This window comes from Manis pentadactyla, chromosome 11 (assembly GCF_030020395.1).
Source record: "Manis pentadactyla isolate mManPen7 chromosome 11, mManPen7.hap1, whole genome shotgun sequence".
NCBI classification, from domain to species: Eukaryota; Metazoa; Chordata; class Mammalia; order Pholidota; family Manidae; genus Manis; species Manis pentadactyla.
In genome coordinates this window covers 89,088,694-89,108,780 of record NC_080029.1, presented here as the reverse complement: position 1 = coordinate 89,108,780, position 20,087 = coordinate 89,088,694, and positions in this window count along the sequence as shown.

The window sequence follows — 20,087 nt, the reverse complement described above, 5'->3', positions numbered from 1 at the left end:
TGTTGAAAGGCAAAAATAAAAGTCTCTATCAGATGATTAGTCAAAATCATATTCCTATCCTGGAAGTTATAAGTAATGAGTCATCCAAACAGTTCTGAAGATTTCAGCCAGCAGCCACCCATGTGGCTTTTCTCCTTCCCCAGCATCCTACTTGCTCCTTCAAAGTTGATTTTTTTTTCACTTGCTACTAATTCTTCATGATATACCAGGTACTTAGATAACAGTTTTCAGAGGGATAGATAGCTCCCCCTGGCCCACTTGCTAATCTTTTACAGATCAGCTGAGGGCTAGAGGTTCACAAGAGGTCCATGAAGCAGGATATATCTCTTCTTTTATAAAAAGATCATCTCCCTTAGGCTTAGTCACATGGATTGAGTAGAAGCTCACTGAATGTCCTGTAAGGCTAGCTGCTTCCATGACTAAGGGACTGTATGAATCCCTTAGGAATCCCAAGAAAACTGTAGGAGTTTTCTTGGAACGTGGCTTTTTTCAACCAAACAAGGACAAGAATCTTAATATTCTACATGTTTTACAAATAGGAAGGTGACCTACATGGTGGCAGGGAAGAGCTTTCTTGTTAGAGAAAGCTGACAAGAGGTGTAGGAGTAATTTGCCTCAAACACAAAGGCCTTCCCAAGCTGTGGTACTCTGGCTTTTCTGGTGGAACAGAAGGAGTTCAGTGGAGGGATGCTGGGGCAGCTATTGGGAACTCACCCACATTCCTGCTGGGTGAGTGCTGAGAGTATTTTCAGACACCTAAGTCCTTCTGGGATGCTTTGAGAGAAGCAGAGATAGGAAAAAAGAAAACCTACATATTTAATGTGGGCGATAGTGTCGTGTGTGTGTGTGTGTGTGTGTGTGTGTGTGTGTGTGTGTGTGTGTGTGTGTATGTGTCCTCAGTCTGAAAGTGCTGTTATTTCAGGCCAATAATCTGAGGACCCAAGAGATGGGCCTTCCAGGAAGAGGGTCCAGTTCTCATTCTGCCAAGTTACTATCCCTGAGGATTATATATATAAAATGAAATTGTATGGCATATGGCATTTTGCTGTAGGATTTCCTTTTTCCCCATTCCCCTAATTGGATGTGGGATTGACATAAAATCGTGGCCAGTAAAGAAATAGAAGGAAAGGACTCTTAGTAACAGCTAGGTGAAAAATTGAATGTGATTAAGGGGAGCAAATCATTGAAAATAAAATTTTGTTTGTCTAGCAGAGAACAGCAAGGTGGGCTGTGACTTTGTGTAGAGATTTTTTTAAATGTTAGAAATGTTTAGCAGTAGAAAATTCCTTAGAAGTGAGCAGCAACCAAAAGTCATCGTCTTCTAGAATAGATCAAAATCATAGCTTCTCTAAAATGAAGACATCATTAATTCAATCTTTCTGAATAAGTTCCCTAGATCATGGTTTAAAGTTGTTTTAATTCAGCTGCCTTGGTGGCCAGAGCCAAGGAAAGTCACCAACAGATTTTTCTTGTCCTTCCAACACCCTCTCAAGCTCCTCCTCTTCCATGAGGTGCTCTCCAGTGACTTTATGTGGCATTCTTTCTTCTTGCTGTGCAATTTTGAAGCATGCATTATCTCTACCACATGACCTAACACTCTGTATTCATTGGTTTTTCAAGATCAGTTTTATTTTTTTATGTGCAAGGACTAGATTTTTAAGTACCCCAAAGGCTTGGGCTTTGGGAAGAGCTCTCATATTTGAATTTCCAAATCCCTTTATGTTTGAGTCCATTTATGGGGCAGAAGGACTGGACCACTCATCTAGGACAAGCAGATCCTGAGTGAAGGGGCTGGGAAGTCGACATGCTAGGAAATCTAGGAGGATATGGGGCAGGAAGTAGAAAAAGGAGATGGTGAGATCTTAACCTGGGCCTAGAAATGGTTTGGGGAGAATTAGCAAGAAAGGGGAGTCAGGACATGAGGAGCAGCCTCTTAATCTGGATAAACCCCAAATTTTGTTTTCGGTAAAAGACCCATGGGTCTTCTCAGTGAGGGGTGCAGGGCTGCTCAGGGTCAGTGATGGAAAGCACTGTGTTTTGAAGCAGCTTCTCCAAGTCCCCATTCATTGCTCTTTTCTCTATTCAACTTTTTTCAGCTTAATTGAGGTGTAATTGACAAATAAAATTGTAAGATGTTTAAAGTGTGGGTACAACGTGATGATTCAATAGATGTATACATTCGGAAAGAACTCCCTCCGCTGAGTGAATTAACACCTCATGTATTTACCTTTGTGTGTGTGAGACATCTAAGTTCTACTCTCTTAGCAAATTTCAATTAGGTGATATGGTATTATCATCTGTAGTCACCATGTTATGCATTAGGTCCTCAGACCTCATTCTCTATTCAACTTTTATGCTTTATCATCTTGATGAGCTTCTGGGACATCAGTAAGTATTGGGTTATAGTGGAAATTTTTCTTTTCAATGTTTGCTCTCTCACAAGGAGGCCACACACCCGAAAGCAGCCTTACAAACAAGAGGAGAGGGCTGGGAAATCACCCATTCGAGTTAATGAGTCTGAAGCATGCCTCCACCTCCCAGTTTCTTCTCTCTCCACAAGGGCTTGAAATTCCTCCAAAAATCAAGCCATGGAACTTTTTAAGCCTGAGCCATCTAGTGCCTCAATTAATAGGTGAAGAAGTTAGTTCAGGGAGGTGAGGTGACTTGAAAAATGTCACAGAGCCTGCTGCTGGTGGGCGTCCAAAACAGTCCAGGTGCCCTGATCTCCAGCTTAGAGTCTTTCCCTTTATATTGTTCTGTTCTTTGAGAGTCACTTCATATGGTTTTGAGGATGTTTCAGTATTGAAATCAGCAGAAATGCTTTCCAGTTTGTCTGTTAAGAGCAAGGATGTACCTGGGATATGGAGGCAGGGAGACATGGGACAGCCAGGAGAGGAGGGAAGAGGAGGGAAGGAAGCAGAGCAGAAGGCGCTGAACAGCCTGCGAAGCCGAGGCCACCCGCAGTATCTCGTGCCCTCTGCCCGCTGGGAAGCCCCCTGCCCAGGCCCTGACTCTCCTACTGGAGCGCTCGCTGCCGCTCCGGGAGGGTGCTACCTGTTGGCACAAGGGTGGGATTTCTCAGCACTTTAGAAGTGCCCTGTCACTTCAGGTTTACCCATCTTAGGACATGATGTTACAGAATTAGAAGCAATCTGGCCCCCCAGGTTCCTTGGAACTGAATCCTTAGGCCCAGCACCGACTGCATCTTTTGTACAGTGAGCTGTTCAGTTGTTCTGCCCACAACGGAAGGGCCCAGGGACCCCTGGCTTATGTACAGGGGCCACACAGAGGGTCACAGGGCTGAGAAAAAGTAGACAGATTAGTTTGCAGAGGGGTAGTTGTGCCTTATCTGTACCTTTTTTGTTACTGAAATCGCAAAGGTGGTGCTCTTCTTATTGCCAGAAAGGATTTGGAACAAAAGCAGTCTCTTTGGAAGTAATGGTTTCCTAGAAGTGAGGATTATAATGTGATGGAATGTTACTGAGACAGGTTGTGAAATGCTGTCTGGATGTTTCACCAATAGTATGGGTTCATTAAGTAGTCTGGAATCAAGCGGCCTCCAGAGGTGCCTGTTACTAAAAGGGGTCTATGAGGCTGTGAAGCTGTGAAACAAAGGAGTTTCCAGGACTTTCATGAGGGACTTGGCTTCTGACAGTGCTTAAACACATTCCTCCTATAGAATTTAACTTTTCTGAGGTTTAACATGCTACTTCAAACGACCCATTTATAAAATACAATTTTTCAAATTTTCTGAACAGTCTTCACATGTGCAGTCCAAATTAAGTGATATTTCCAAGTTTTCAGTTATTATTTTTCCCTGGAAGAGAATTACGAGTGTCAGTTCAAGAGTAAGACATGCAAACATAAAGAAGACCCCAACTATCGTGCCCAGGATCCTGAAGACTGACTATGACTTGGCGACTGGCATCCCATTTAAGTCTGGATGAATGACCCCCGGCCTCTGGGAAACACCGACAGCAGCCGAACCGCTGGGTCACCGGGCTTTTGTTCTAAGTGATATCAGTCTCTTGGGAGATGGTTTTTTTCCCTTTTCCCTTTTTTAATAGTGAAATCATGACAGTTTGCATTTTACCGAATGGAGCCAAGAGAATTGCCACTTGTTCTAATTTAAGAGGATGAGTGTACAGTCTGAAAAAAAGCTTTTAATTTTATTATGACACTGAAGGTAAACACTGCTGCTTCCCAGGGCAGAGATGTACACGGAGGAAACGTTCTTTCTCTTCCCCCCTTCCCTCTCCCTTTCTCATTTGTCTCCTTCCCCTCCCTCTTTTCCTCTTCCTCCTCCACTCCTCCTGCTTTGCCCCCTTCCTTCTCCCTCCCTTTCTCGTGCGCATGAGCTGCAGCCACACATGAAGAGCATTTAGCTCATTATTCAATGTCCTGGAGTCCCCTTGCTCGAGTTCCAAGTCCTGACTTCCTTCAGAACTCCAAGCACCCTCTCCACCCATCTTTGTCCCAAGACTGGAAGGCAGAGGGCTTCTGTGTGACTTCACCCTTTCTGCTCCCTTTGTCTGTCAGTCTGTCCTCTCCTAAGGCATGGTGCTCAGCACCTTGAGCCTCTTGGCTTTGTTGAACTGGGGAGGGTGGGGGTTGCCTTCCACAGAAGGAGTCGTGGCAGGAGGGCAGACGTGGATTCACCAAAGGCCGGTGGGAGTTTCGCGGCTCCCCTGTGCTTGGGCTCCTTCCAAGGCCCTGTGTGCGTGTGGTCATGTGGAAACATCGGTAACGGTGGGAACATTTACAAAAGGAAGATATTTTAACCACAACTGGTTAAGTCCACTGACTGTTCCATTCTAATTTGCCTTCTCTCACATTTCTGCTCATGTTGGAGAGAGTGACCACAGGCATTTTTAGATGTAGGATATATTTATGTGGGTCACAGTCACTTCTACATCTCATGGAGTAATTGTTGGCCATCCGGGCTTGGAAGTGGCTTCCATGTGTGTTCTTGTTGCCTACCTGTCCTGACATGAAGGTGTAGGGCTAGAAATCGTATCATGACATGTAGTCTATAGTGAGCCACACTGGATGCATGTGTATAATGAAGGAGACACAAAGGTGAAATGTACTGAGCCAGAAGATAGTCTGTCGAAAAGTGTTATAGACGGGTATGATACAAATGTTCTGTTACTTTTTTCTGGATTTTTGTGGTATTTTGCTATTTGTTACTTTAAGTATCTTTTAGCTTGCTGTGAGATTTCTTGTTTTAAATGATCATTTTTACCTAATTTTGAATTCATAATTTTATATTTTTTTCCCTTAAATAAGACCCCCTAAACTCTACACATTTCTAAGTTGAATCCTCCCCTGGATGAGGGCATAAGGGGGAGACTGAACAGGCAGAGAGCGTGGGGAGACTGCTTGGAATGGTGACAGAGGCAGGTGTGTGAAAGGTGCTCAGGGTGCAGAGAACTGCCTCCTTGGCACCTGTGCTTAGGCTTCTGTGTGGTAGGCATTGCTAAGTGGGTGGTATCGGCGGCACTACCACTTCTACCGATACTGGAGAACCAGAAGTGGGGAAGGAAAGTATAATTTAGCTCTGCTAATTATTATAATAATCTACACAAGCTGCTCACCACTGCTACATAATTCCTATATAGTAGAATAATTATGTGCACCAGCTAATGTTTCAGATTAACTTGTCTAAGTTTTATTTGATTGTAACCTCAAATATTCTGTATATGCCATAATCTTGCAGTTTGAAGAGGGAGCTCCAACGGCTGAAGCTTTAATTGATCCAAGATTTTCGTAGCTTAAATCATAGTACCTTCTATGTGTGTCAACGTCCTGTTCTGAAATACTTTCCACTGTTAAAAATAAATGAACCCTACACCTTTAGTGTTTAGAACTGAGAGTTACCTAGAGGCCAATTACCTCTCTTGGAAGTTTGGAAGATGTGGCCGGTTACATAGATCCTGTGGGATAGGTCATTGTTTATCTTCTTCTGTATGTCAGATTTTTTTGTTTGCTTCTAAATGTAAACTGCCTAAGGTAGTCTTTATTATTTAAATGTTCACAATGAATGTTTTCCTTTAAACACATGTTCTGAAAGTTCATAACCTATCTATTCTTTATCATTTATTAGTGCCTACTATGTGCCAAATACCTTCCATGTTATCTACCAAGTCTGTGAGGGAGAAGGCCCCACAAACACGATGCTGGTGATGAGGGATGAGTTTTGAGGGATAAGCCTGGATGTGTGGGAGCACCGAGAAGGGGCCTTGCCTGGCTGGCTGTGGGGAGTGCTTGGGGGTGGAGAGCTCCCAGAACCTGTGCCTGAAGAGGTGGTGTCTGAGCTGAGTCTTGAAAGATTCTGTTCAGAAAGTCTTGGACTTTTGGATACAGAATAAAGACTAGTTAGTGTGTTAACATTCACAGTCACTATTTTTGCTTCCACTAGGCCCTTCTAGTATCTGAGCAAGAGGATCTGACCAGTCACAAGGACCCCAGAGAGGAACATCTGTGTTTTTTGATTCTCCCCAGTGTATTTTCGAAGGATTGTTCCTTCAACTCCTTGCCTTCTTTTGCCTTCTGTGTTAAAACTCAAAAGCCCGGAAAGCAATTAATCATAGCCAGTAATTAACTTTCTCCTTGGATGGGCATAATTTAGTGAGGTTTCTTGGCTAGTGAAGTTCACTGTGGTTTGTTCTGCCTCCTTTGCAGGCAGTTTTGTCGGCAATGTAGATGCCACTATTTCTGAGTTTTAATTAAATACCCCAGGCTCCTTCCTGTATATTTCTGTTAACACAGTGCCTTTGGACCTGGTAAATATGCAGTCAATTTTTGTGAAGGAAAGAGTGTATGAATGAATGAATGAATGAATGAATGAATATCCAGTATAAACTTTATTATCAACATAAGTAAACCTCAAAGTATGGGGTAATATGGGAAATAGTTAAATTATTTTCTTTTTTTTCTTAATCTGCTTCATTATGATAACTTTTCCCATCCTGTCCCCCACAAAAAACCCCCAATATGCACTCACAAAAACACCTTAAATTCCAAAGAGAGAGGGCTCAGGAAACAGTTCTTGGTCTATTTTAAGTTTATAGGAGTTTTCAGGCTAATTCTTTGTGAAAATGCATCTAATTCAGAAAACATGCTTTGTTGAGGTCCAAGAACAACACATATTTTCTTTGAACAGTTTAGGTTTAAAACACACACAAAACTCAAAGAAAAAAACCCTCCAACCACAGTTATGGCTGAATGGCAAACACAGAGGAGTGAGTTACCCCGGATGACATCCTTAAAAAAATAGTAGTGCTGCTCCTGGCTAGCCTGGCCTGGTCAGGGAAGACATGAGGGCCGGGTTCAGGCATAAGGCTCTTGTCTCCTTCACGGCCCCCAACCAGGGAAGTTTTCCCAGCCACCTAACAGGATGCCAACTTAAAGCCTAGCTGAGTTGTCATCTGAAACAGAGATGGACTGAGCAAGACATGCCCAGATGAGCCTGTAAGGAGTCACCGCCGAGGCCGGGGGAGCCCTGCCTGGGTGGAATTTTGCGCAGGCGGCAGCACTGGCTCTGGTACGTCTCTAGTCAAGGCCCAGTTGGGTTTCTTTTTCTTGATTCCTCTTTCGACCACCTTGGGTTATGGGTCTAAACTGAAATAGAAAGTTGTTCTCTTCTGAATTACAGCCACAGCAACTAAGGACTTGTAGTGTATTTATTTTCCAGGCTGTCATTGATAGGATAAGAGATTAAATCTAAATAAAAATAATCATTAGGCAGAGAATTATGGAATGAGTTACAGGAGTTACTTAAAACATCCTTCTGATGGTAGGGATGAAAACAGATGTGACCTTGAGCAATCTTTTCTTTCTTTATAGGACTCTTTCTTCATCTCCATTAGATGATTGCTACAGTTCCATCCAGTTCTGACATGACACGGGTTTTCTAATTCCTCCCCTCCCCGCTTTAGGTCAATATGTCTAAATACAAGCTGAGCAGCTGGTCAACCTGTGATTTACTTGTGTGAGAGAGGAGACCACTAAATTATATATGCTTTCTGAAAAGATGATATGCAATAAAACCGCACTATATGAGCCTTCTGGAAATCCAAGGATCGGTATCAGTCAGACGATTTGACTGTAAAGAAAGAAATTCTGGCTAGTTTAAGCAGAAAAGGGATTTATTATAACAATTACCTGTGAAGTAACTCATGAAATCTTAGGTAGGCAGAGAACCACTTGAAATAATAAAATACAGCCAAGTCCCATCCACAGTTGCTCTAGTAAGGACACTGCTCAGTTTATGGATAGCTGGAACATTTGTTGTGCCTCCCGAATGTTGCTATATAACTAATAGAATGTTGAGTCTCACTCAAAGTAATTGGCTGCCTCCAGAGGTGAAGCTGGCATACACATAATATCACACCATGTATGCTGAAATATGGGAAGGAATACAGATGGTGCAAGAAAGAGCCCAACTACACGAGTCCCCACCTTCCAGTATAAAAGCCAGAAACTTACTTCACCAGCCTCCTGTGGATAAAGTGAAGGATCCTAAGGCCAGCGTCCTCCCCTGCCCCTAAACTACTTGATGATGTAACTGGCCTGCTGCTAGGCTACTGCTTCCACACCTGTAGGCAATGAGCTATTACTGATTGAGTCACTATATAAAGAGCTCTGCCCAGTGCTCTGGGCAGACAAGAGACAGGAAGATCACAGACCTGCAGACTGTTGGATGCAGACATAATTCTAGTGCTCCATCTGTCTCCGGAGAACAAGCTGGGTAATAAACCCTTTCACCCCAAGAACGTTCCATTGTTATTTCTCCGTCTCACTGAATCCATAGTGAACTTGCCCAGGGCTGAAACCCATTGGCAAGGCACCTCCCTTGTTTCTAGGCTCTGTCAGTTAGGTTCCCTTGTACCTGATTGTGAAGTTAGGGATATAAAGAAGCAGTTGAATTTTCACTAATTAGCATAGTAAAAATCAGAAGTGGGGGTTTCATTGTGAAAACTTGTGGCTTATGAATTAGTAAGAGGAATATTAGAGATGGAATATCATTCAGAAATCAATATTTAGGATATTATTATGGACTCAACTATGTTCCTCCAAAATTCACATGTTGAAGCTCTAACCCTTAGTACTTCTGATGTGGACTATGGGGCTTCCAGAATCCTGTCTCTAGAATGTTGTCATGTCTGCCTCCAAAAAATGCTTCCCTCAAGGTAGTGGTCAGAGCACCTAACAAGACAGAAAGCTGGGACGTCTCCGAGGTGAAAAAACATGTTGTATGAATTGTTAATAAATCTCTAATAAGTGAGAAGTACAGCAAAGGGAATAAAGTAAATAATATTGTAATAACTTGGTCTGCTGACATATGGTAACTACAGTTAACAGGGTGAACATTTCATAATATATAAGTGTCAAGTCTGTTGCACATTTGAAACTAATATAATATTGTAAGTCAACCACAATTCAGTTTTTAAAAAATGTCTGTGTATGTAACAGAATTTGGTCCAAAACTTGGATTCATTCAAAGTAATTGGTGCTAAGATGATGGTAATGTAGCTAAACTTCACCTCACCTCATGCATGACTGACTGGCTTGGGTCATTGTTCTCCAGGGCTTCACAGGTGCTGAGAATCCCTAACAAGGACGAATCTCTATTTTAGTGACCAACTGGGGAAATCGGCTCAGTGACAGGTGTGAGGTCAAGGTTACCTGTGGCCTGAATGGTGGCCTCCCTTTATCTCACCTCCCTTAATTTTAAATGAGGTTGTCTTTTCAACTAAGCACTTATTTATGTTTTTCTTTCCTTTGGAGCAGAGATGCCCAAAACACATGCCACAAAACATCTCTCAAAATTGAATTCTGCAATTACATAAATCTGGAAAACAGTTAAATGCATATTTAAGATTGCATTGGAGATTCAGAATGCATATTAGCATCATGTTAAAGCTATAAAGATGTCCGTAGTAAAAAACCTTGTTTCAGTATGTTTAATCCAGCAGTGTTCATGTGACCACAGGTCCTTTTCCTCCTTCCAAAACACCTGTTAATATCCCAAGGAAGTGTTGTTGCATGGAACACATGATCTAAAGTCTGGTTCCAGAAGGATATGTGTACCTGTGATTAGATTTGTTCCCTTTTTCTTCACATAACAGAGAGAATTCTATTTCTCACTATTCATACATGTAGGCAAATAGAGGCAGGACATAGTTTTAAGTCAGTCGCCAACCAAATAGTTGATAGAATTAAGTATATAACATCTCCTCAGATTCAGTGGTTTACTTTTCGAGTGGCCAAGAATTTACTCGGGAGTAACAAAATGTCTAATGTATTGGAACCTGGCAGACATCCCTCAAAGCATGCTGGAAAGGTCCTGGGGAGGGTCTCCTGTGAAAAGACAGTATGAAAAACAGAAAGTGAAAGAAGACTTTCCTTTAGGATCATGTTTAAAAAAATGTATATATGCATATATTTGCATTTATATATAGTATATAATATATGTATGTGTATTATATGTATTAATACATACATCATGATCAAAAAATGTTTTTCCTGGGAATACATATCTACTTACTTCTCTCCTAATCTTCCTCATGTAAATAAATAACATCATCATAGTTACTCGAGCCAGAATCCCAGCACTCATTCTCTTCTGCTGTGTCCCCTTCACCTGCCACACTCAGTCCATCAGCAATTGCTGTTGCCTGCAGTGAGCCTTAAACCCTCTCCTTGCCACGGCTGTGACCTAGTGCAAGCTACCAACACTTCATCTAGCGCCCTCCGAACTGGACTCCTGACCCTGCAGTCCTTCCTAGCGGCTCTTCCTGCTCTACGACTTTGGTTCAAACATTTACCTCTCTTGACTCAGTTTACTTCAGGTTAAATAAAGGTAATAGTTTCTGCTTCATAGGATAAATGTAAGATTTAAATGAGAAAATGACACCCAGTACTTAGCAAGATGGAAGGGCTATGGTAAGTTCTCAACCCATGTTACTACTGCTGCTACTGCTGCTACCATATCACTACTGCTGCTGCGGCTATTCCTCTCAATACCAAGGAGAATTTCCACTGGACATTTTAATGTCAATAGATCAGTCCCTTAAGGGGTACATGTTATAAAAATATTTGTTTTTTTCTATCTTGCTAATCAGTGACTAAATACCATAATTACATAGTTATAGGTTCTTAGCTCACTGATGTGTTTGGGGGATTCATAAGAGAATTTCTGTGTGATTTCATATCTCAGGCAGCCCGCCACATTGGCCTGATGGAAGCTATGGAAATGGAAGATCCTGTTCTATTTGGGATGGTGAAGATTGAATGGCTCCATTTTTTTTCTAGGTAAACTGTTGCCTTATATGAGAGATGCAATTAAACCCAAATGAAGAAAGGTTAAATTACAGCTTTGAGATTTTACATAATTGGAAATGATTTTTCTGGCTGAATTATTTTGTAATTACTTGGTGTTTATTGAATATGTGTCCATTAATTTATTAACCAGTGTCATAAGGCAATGCCTTTCCTAGAGCATGAATTACCCAAATTTTCTGAAATGAGTAACATTTGAAAGTGGACTATGGTCTCTTAGGGATTACTTGCATTTATAATTATTACTAGCTATGCTGTACATGATAATGAATTTAAATCTGGAAATCAACCACCTGTAAATCTTAGTAAAATTTAATTAATTTAGATTCTCTAAGGGGAAGGGAAGAAGTAAGGAAAAGCCCTAATAATTCATAAAATTTAAAAATTCAGTCTTTGAATTGACTCTAATCTTATTGGAAGGTATTACTGGGTTAGAGAGTCTGTTTGAAAATCATCTAATTAGTTCAGTTAACTTAAATCACTTCTGTCCCCTCCAAAAACCAAGGATATATTAAAAACTATCATTAACAGTGAAGGAATCTATCCATGTATATTTGTGGCTGTGTATGTAGATGTGTGTAAGTTAGATTGAGATGGTATAGTTTGTTAGAACCATCCATCTATACTTCCAAGTTGTCTTCCTTTTAAGCAAATGGTAGGATTGCATTTCTATGCCATTTTGAAGTCAGGCATAACTCTATGACTTTATTTGGCCAATAAAATGTAATTGGAAATGACATGTGTCACTTCCAGACAGAGGACTGTGAAAACCAGTGCATAATTTTCCACCTCTAGCTTCAGCCACAATAAATGACAGCATTCAATAGCATAACCTCTAGTGTAATAGGTCCTTGAGTCTGGATGACACAGAACTGAGCCTCCCATGATCCGTGATAAAGCTGAAGCCTAAGTGAGGAATAAACCTTTGTTCCAAGCCCTTGTGATTTTATGGTTGTTTACTAAAGCCACATAACTTAGCCACTCCTGGCAAATACATATGATAACAGCAACTCTGGAGGTGGCACTGGCCAGTCTCTTTAAGAAATGGAAAATATTGTTATTATGATTAAGGTGTATGAATAACACTAATTATAAATCTATCACAAGGAAGCATGGTGGTTGTTTTAGAGGTAATAAAGTATGAAATAAAATAAGAGGGTAATATTTGGAAACAGAGGATAAATTATCAGTATAAATATCATATATAAAGATGATATGAGTATCTATCTAAAACCAATACAATTGATTGAAAAAATGCTTAGAAATTCAACAGTATTAGTGTATTCAAATAAATGTTCAGAAATCAAGCTTTCTTTGATATCAACCATAGCCAATCAGAAAATTTATTGGGAAAAAAAATCCTTTTCAAAATGCAATACCCTGTACAAATTCCAGAAAGATCAAATAAAGAATTGTTTTAAAGTTTGCAAAAAGAAGCACTGGAGAGATAAACAAGAAAGGGGGTAATGGGAGAGGAAGATAGGGGCTGAGGAAAGACCTCTCCTTGTATGTCTGTTTATATAGATTTGGCCTTTCAGTCATGTAAATGCATTATCTTCTCAAAATATGAAAATTAAATCCTATACCAACTTGAAGACAATGAACATGGATATTGGATCATGTGGGAAAATAGTTTCTATACTTAAAAACATAGGAAGAAGCTAGTCATGGGAATAGTCGTGTAGCATGGAGAATACAGTCAGTGATTCTGTAACATCTTTCTATGTTGACAGACAGTAACCATACTAGTGGGGGTGAGGATTTAATAATATGGGTAATTGTGGAACCACTGTGTTGTATATTTGAAACCAATATAGTATTGTATATCAGTGATACTTTAATTAAAAAAACCAAGATAGAAATAGAATGTTAATAGTAGTTGCATTGTGTTGGTCTTGCATAATTTGTATTTTTTACTTTAACTTTTGATGTATTTGTCCACATTTCCATAATAAACATGTACTATTTTTATAATGAGAAATGTGATTTTTTAGAAGAATGTGAGATAAGAATTTAAAGCCCTCCTGAGCCCAGATTTCTTCACTTTCCTCAAAAATCTCCTCCTCTTCATCAAATTCCAGTTGAACATTATTTCCTGAGGCTATCATCATTAAAGATAACTTTTAAATATGTTTGTTTAAATTATGTCTAAGCTAATTATAATAATACCACAGAAATGTTTCCCCTATTTTCATTGCACATATATGATTTTAGCTGCATTATGAATTCATTAGATTTGTACTGCATACCTATGACCATTTATAACACTGTCCCTTTGGAAAAATGTGTTGTGACCCTCAAAAAATGAATTTAGAAAGAACCTTTTAGGATACAATGTGTTTATAAGTAGCTTATGTTCTCCAGATATTGCAATTTGAATTTCTGATAATTTATTGTCCTTTAAAATTCCACAGGGAACTTCACAGGTGTCTTTTTATCTCAAGAATGAGACTGGACACTGCTCTGGAGTGACAGGTACACATGAGCTAGGCGTAAAGGATCATTTCACCGACTTCCAAGAGTATCCGTTAAGTACTCAACAAATGCTAGCCGAACAGAATAGAAAAGATTCTTGGTTTGGAAGAAGGCGGGGGCATCAGGTTGCTGCAAAGAGGAGAGCTCAGTGTTGACAGACTGCATTCCAGTAGTTTCCAGGTGAGGGCCTGGCATCGTCTTTCCATTCCCTTGGCCTGGATACAGCGAGCAGATTGTGTTTCACGTCAATGGATTAAGGCTGGGAACTGAGTTTACCAGTTCCTCCTTTGTCCTGTTTTTAGTTTCTCTTGCGTGCACACACCTGGTGAGACACTAAACTCCTGGTCCCGGGAGGGGCTGTTTCCTGAACTCTGAGTTTTGTGCGTCTCAGATTTGAGCCTTCAGATCTGCACCCCTCCCCAGATCAGCTGGCTTTCCAGTGAGGCATCCTTCAGCTCTGAATTCCCTTCTCTCTCTGTCCAAGTACTCAGAGGAACGCCCCCTATTTGCTCCTTCTAAAAATCCAACATTAGAATCAAGCCAGTAAAAACATAAAATTAAACTTTTATGATGTTTTGCAGGATACTGAGCTCTCAATTTACCCATATTTTATAATAATGGAGAGATTGACACTGTCCTCTTTCTAAAACAAAGCAATGAAAACCTCTGTGTTTTCCAGGAATTTTCTCTCTAAGGGACACATGCTTTTGTGCAGAAAGTTCTGACTTCATGCAGCAGGAATGTTTGTGGTTCGGGGCCTGTGTTTCAGGTACTGTGCCTCTCCTTTTCTTACCACTCGGCCCCACCAGAAACTCCTTTTCTGCCTGTTGTGAGGCTTGTTTGCTGATGAGCGCGTTTATGCGGCCTTCCTCAGAGCATTTCAGGTTGCCTTTATGCTGTGCAAGCTGTGGTGGCCATTGATATTTGAGAGGCTAAGGAGTTCCCCTGGGAGAAAAGGTGGCCAACACTCTGATTGCCTTTGAAGCTCAAAGTAAGGCAACTGGTTAAGTGGGATCAAGAGCAGTTGCTCCTTAGAGTGTGCACCACAGACACCTGGACTGAAATCACTTGCAGAATTTGTTTAAAAAAAGCAGATCCCCAGTTGCAGCTTTTGGGGAGTGGAGCTCTAGAATCTGCATTTTTAACCAGAGCCTTGGGGAATTTCACTAAGTAGGGTGGAGTCTGGATGCCACCTTTGGTTCTCCCTCCACAGTGCTGAGATGCTCCGGGAGTAGGTGACAGTCACCCAGCCAGTTCCTCGCATGCATTCTTTCATTTTTCTCATTCTGCAGATATGTTTTGAGAACCTGCTATATTCTAGCTATTGGAAAATCTCAAGAAATCCAAGGATGGCATCAAAGCTGCCTTGGGGCCAGTAACTGTAGACAAGCAGTGTCTCCCATGTAAGCATTCCCTGCCTTTTCCACTTCTCATGCTGGGGGCTGTGCGCTGAGAAGCCTTTCTTGTGGACCCCTCCCCACTGAGTAAGCAGGGCTCTCAGCCCGTCCCCTCCCCTTGGTGGCAGAAGCAGCGTTGGGTCACATCTTTGTATTTTTGTAGCAGCTGCAGTGACAACTGTCACAGCAGAGGGTTTTCCATGGGTATGAGAAGTGAAGGGAAGAGGGACTGGCAGGCTCACTTGGAGGGATTCACTCTGCCCTCTGTGTATCTGTTTTTTGCTTGGGTGCCCTATATTCAGAGTGAATTTTTCAACATCTTAACAGTTTCTCAGTTTGCCCAGGAGGTCCAAAACAAAGAAGATTTATCTTTAAAAGGGCAAGAAGCATCTGCTATTTGGCAGAACTGCTGATCAGACTTTTTGGAATCCAATTTCATGATCATTTCTGCATTTCCACCTACAACCCCTTCCTTCCTGCTGCCCAAAGGGGCCCATTGCCGGCAGCCCCCCAGCTTCACTGCCTGCTCTGCTGGTTTGTTATCCCCTGTCAACTGGGATGAATAGTTGCGAGAACAGCTCCCAAGGTGTATTAGTCAACACAAGACACGAGAAACAAGGAAGATCCCTGGAGATGTAAACAAGTGAAGTACTTGTATGAAGATTCTTCATCCAGGCTAAGAGTGCATTCTGAGGCTTCTGGAATCTTTTGCTTCTGCTCTGTTTTTGTTTTTCTGGCATCCATTGGGCATTTCTAAGTGCTTCTCCCTGAATGCTCACTAAACCCATATTAGTGATGAAAAAACCGAGGCAGAAAGAGTTGCTCAAACTCACATGGCAAGTGTTGGAGCTCAGACTCACACTCAGATACTCTACTCCAGGGCCTGCCCTCTTAACTGAGCTGCTATCTGCCCTTCTCAAGGGATCCTGCATTTCCCTCCATGTTTTTAACATGCCCGACTACAGTACACCATCTTTTCATTCCTATCTGCTTGATTCTTGACCCACTGGGTCAGAGGTTGACCCACTAGAAGTCAGAAACCACAGAATTCTGCATGAAGCATTTCCAGGGAAGGGGCACTCCCAGAAGAAGGGGATCTTTGCCCTCCCTGGCTCAGTAGTGGGCCAGAGGGGCAATGAGATGGTGGAAACTATCAATGTTTGCATAAAGGAGAAGCTTGCTTATTAGTGAAAGGGTCTGTGTGCTAGTACTGCCCAATGATGCTTTCAAGGCTCTAGAGGCAGAGGCAGAGAGGTGGAACTGAGGCTGGAAGAAAATGGGGGAGGAGCCCCTTAAAGAGAGCCGTGGGTGCCTGGGCGGCTGATGGACAGCCGACATCGACTGTGGACTCCGAGGGACACCCACTCACGTAGAGATGATTGCACTCGCTGCATGGGTTCTGTCTCACATGTTGCTTAACTCCTCCAGGTCTGAAGTAGAACAATTGACTCACAACTCTGCCATTCTAGTTCAGAGCTAGGAATCACATGTCTAGTACAGGGCTAGACCAAAGCAGACACTTAGTAGTACACCGTGACTACTGAAAATTCCTTTCTCCCCTTGACCAGCCAAGGCACTCCCTTTTTTCCTTTTAGATCAGGCTGCTGTAGAAATACAGAGGCTTTTAAGATTTTGGTTATTTGCACATGCTGATCAAAGTATGATCAGCAGTGGTTGGGAAAAAGTTCTTGAGGTGGATTATTTGGCTAATAGACATTTCTTGGAAAGAAATCATCGATAGCTGGTCATCGGTGTACTGAGCATGCTTTGCCTCTGCCCATCCTCTAGCTGACGCTGATCTGAAGACTGGGTGGGAAAATGTGCGCTGGCTGCTGTACAGCCTGCCTCCATCATCGGGGTGCTGCCCACTCTTACCCCTGTCAGTTAAATGTTGTTCTGGTCTGGGTGCTATTGTTTCTGCAGTATAAGGGGCTCCAATTAATGTCCCTCAAATGAGCTAGTTTGCCTTTTTATAAATAATCTCAGCTTTCTGTTGTTTTGCCATAAATTAAACATTGTGTGCTCATCCATCTCAATTTGCTCTTCTCCCTGGGGTTTGCCAAAATCCTGTTTTGCAAATCTTCAGATTTCTTTCAGGGATCTTTTGTTCTCTCTTCCACATTGCTAATTAGAATGCAAAATTAAATCTAAAGTGAGCAAGCACCAACTCCAGGGCTCCCTGCTGAACGCCTCCTCTTGCTGGAGACTGGCCGGAATGCCTCACCTTTCCTTCAGGATCTTGTTACTCTTCAGCGGCATGTGACTTACTCTCCCTGCCAGTGTGAACCATGTTAGCAATTAAAGTTTCATGAGCTGCTGCACAAAATGCTAGAATTCAAGTCCCCAAATGCAACATCTGCTGTGTTTCTTTTCTCCTATCATATGGTTACCCTTTACAAAACACAAAACAAGATATCATGTTGTTTTGCACTCATTTACCTTAAGGAAGCCTTTTTGCTTATTGCTTGAGAATTCCACTGTCTCAGATATATTTACAAAGCAATTTTTTATCCACACTATCCTTATTCTTTTAATTAGAGGCCTACAGGTATTGATTAATTTCAGGACAAATTTCAGAGATTTCCAGTTTCCACTCCCTTCCACCCCTCTGCTTGCCAGTAAATTCTGAGAAATAATGAAACCTTTCATTGGTTTCTTATCCAGGTCTTTGAACATCCCAAACTACTTATTACTCGGCCCCTTTGATTTGCAAATGTTCAGATTGTTCAACTACTGCTTTTTGTGTTATTTTCCATCAGCTCTATTTGTAGAGTCTTTGAAGTAATACCATTGTATCCAATTTCTTTTACATAGAAAAATCCTTATCTGAGAGCAGTGTTTTTTAGCTGGGGCTGCACATTAGAACCCAGGGTGGAGCCTTTTAAAAATACAGGTGCCTCTCCCTGCAAGGTATTCCTATTAGTGGGTTTGGGATGGAGTCTAGGTGCTTTTTTAAAAAATATTTGTTATTAAGGTATGATTGATATACACTCTTATGAAGGTTTCACATGAAAAACAATGTGGTTACTACATTTACCCATAATATCAAGTCCCCACCCATACCCCAATGCAGTCACTGTCCATCAGTGCAGCAAGATGCCACAGATCCACTATGTGCCTTCTCTGTGCTACACTGTTTTCCCCATGACCCCCCACATCTGGGTGCTTTTTAAAAGCCCCTGAATTGATTCAAAGGGCACCCTGGTTGAGAACCCCATTCTGTAGTGTATCTCAGGTCTGCAGTGTCCAGTCCACCACCCTGATCGGCCCCAGCACGTCCCTCGGCCCTGGTCCACACGCATGGATCCTGGGCTCTGGCTTCCTGTTCCCTCTCCCTGGTTGGAGAAGAGTCCATCTGAGCTGCAGTGTGCATGTGTAGGAAAGATGAAGGGCAAAGACAAAAGGAGGACTTTCAAGATGGAGAGAAGGGCAGCTGGGATAGCGAAGGCAGAAGCTGGCTGGCAGGGAATCAAAGAGCAGGCTGAGTGGGAACCGAGAGCGGACCACCTGATAGAGAGGCAAGGTGACGTGGGTCAGGGCCTTTACTTTATATAGGATGGAGTGGTGGGGGCCAGCCCCGAGGTAGTGCCAGGTGAGAGGCTGAGAATCCGATGCCACACCTTGGAAATAAAGCCAAGTTCTATCTTCTCTTCCAGGACAGATGATTTAGCACCCAGAGCTTTCTGAAGCAATTAAGAATACACTTTGCTTTTCATTTTCTTAGGGGCATTGTCATGCTGATGGTTTCTGCCCTGTACTTTGCCTGAAGCCTGGCTTCTGCTGAGATGATCCCATGGATTTCTCGACCTAGCACTGGGACCTCTCTCCCAGTTCCCCGCCAATGCAACCAAAAGCACCAAACTGCTGAGGGGTGGGGGAGGGGAACCCCTATCCAGGATGGGGCTTCTGCCAGTGCCTATTTAATTTAATTTTTGCTGAGCTTTCCAGGTTCCCCTTACAAGATGAGGAAAGATAGGATATATAATGAAGAGCTTCTTTGTAAATTCTATTTGGACAGGCATCATTATCTACATTTTATGGCCAAGAACACTGAATCTTAGAAGAAGTTAAGTAACTTGCCTGCAGTAACAGAATAGTAAGGGGTGGAACTAGGGTGGAGAACCAGGTCTCTCTGGCCCTGAACCCATGCATTCTCCATTACACCACTTCTGTCTGTCTCGGTGGGGGATTGGCCAAGGGCATCCCTGGTGAGGTTACACCTCATTGGTATTTTTAATCAGACATTAGTCTAAGGCATGTCTAGGCTTATTGGAGGATTTGGGGCAGATTGAAGGCATGTAAGGGCAGGTAGTGTCTGGCAGATTGATGATGATGGATATTCGGGACGGTTGCAAGACCACTTGGTCTGCTTTGCAGTTTTGCCCACGCTGCAGTAGCACGCAGGGGTGTTGCTCAGACTCAGACGGCAGCTTCTTTGGAGTTCTCGGGTCTGCTCTCCAGCTCAGTCTCATCTTCCTGCTTGGCGGAGGAGGAGAGGCAGGCGGGGGCAGCTCTGCAGGTTTTCAAGGGAAGTTCCAGGTAACTCTTGTCTCAGGGTGTTTCCAGTGCATTTCCCCTTCTCAGCACTCGTGGGGCACCTGAGAGGCGGAGGAGCCCCCGCTGCCGGCTGACAGCGTTGTTTGGCCTATATGATTTTCAGGAAAATCTCCTCATAAATCTCTGAGCTGCTGGAATGTAATTTCCACAAAGTCAGGGTCTAGGTCTACATATTGCCAGCATCTCATATAGTGCCTGACATACTGCATATGCTTTAAAAATATTTGTTGAATAAACACAAGAGTTCTGGTTCCACATCAAAGAGATTTCCACAGTTCTATAGGCAGAAGGGAAGGGAACTAAATTCATTAG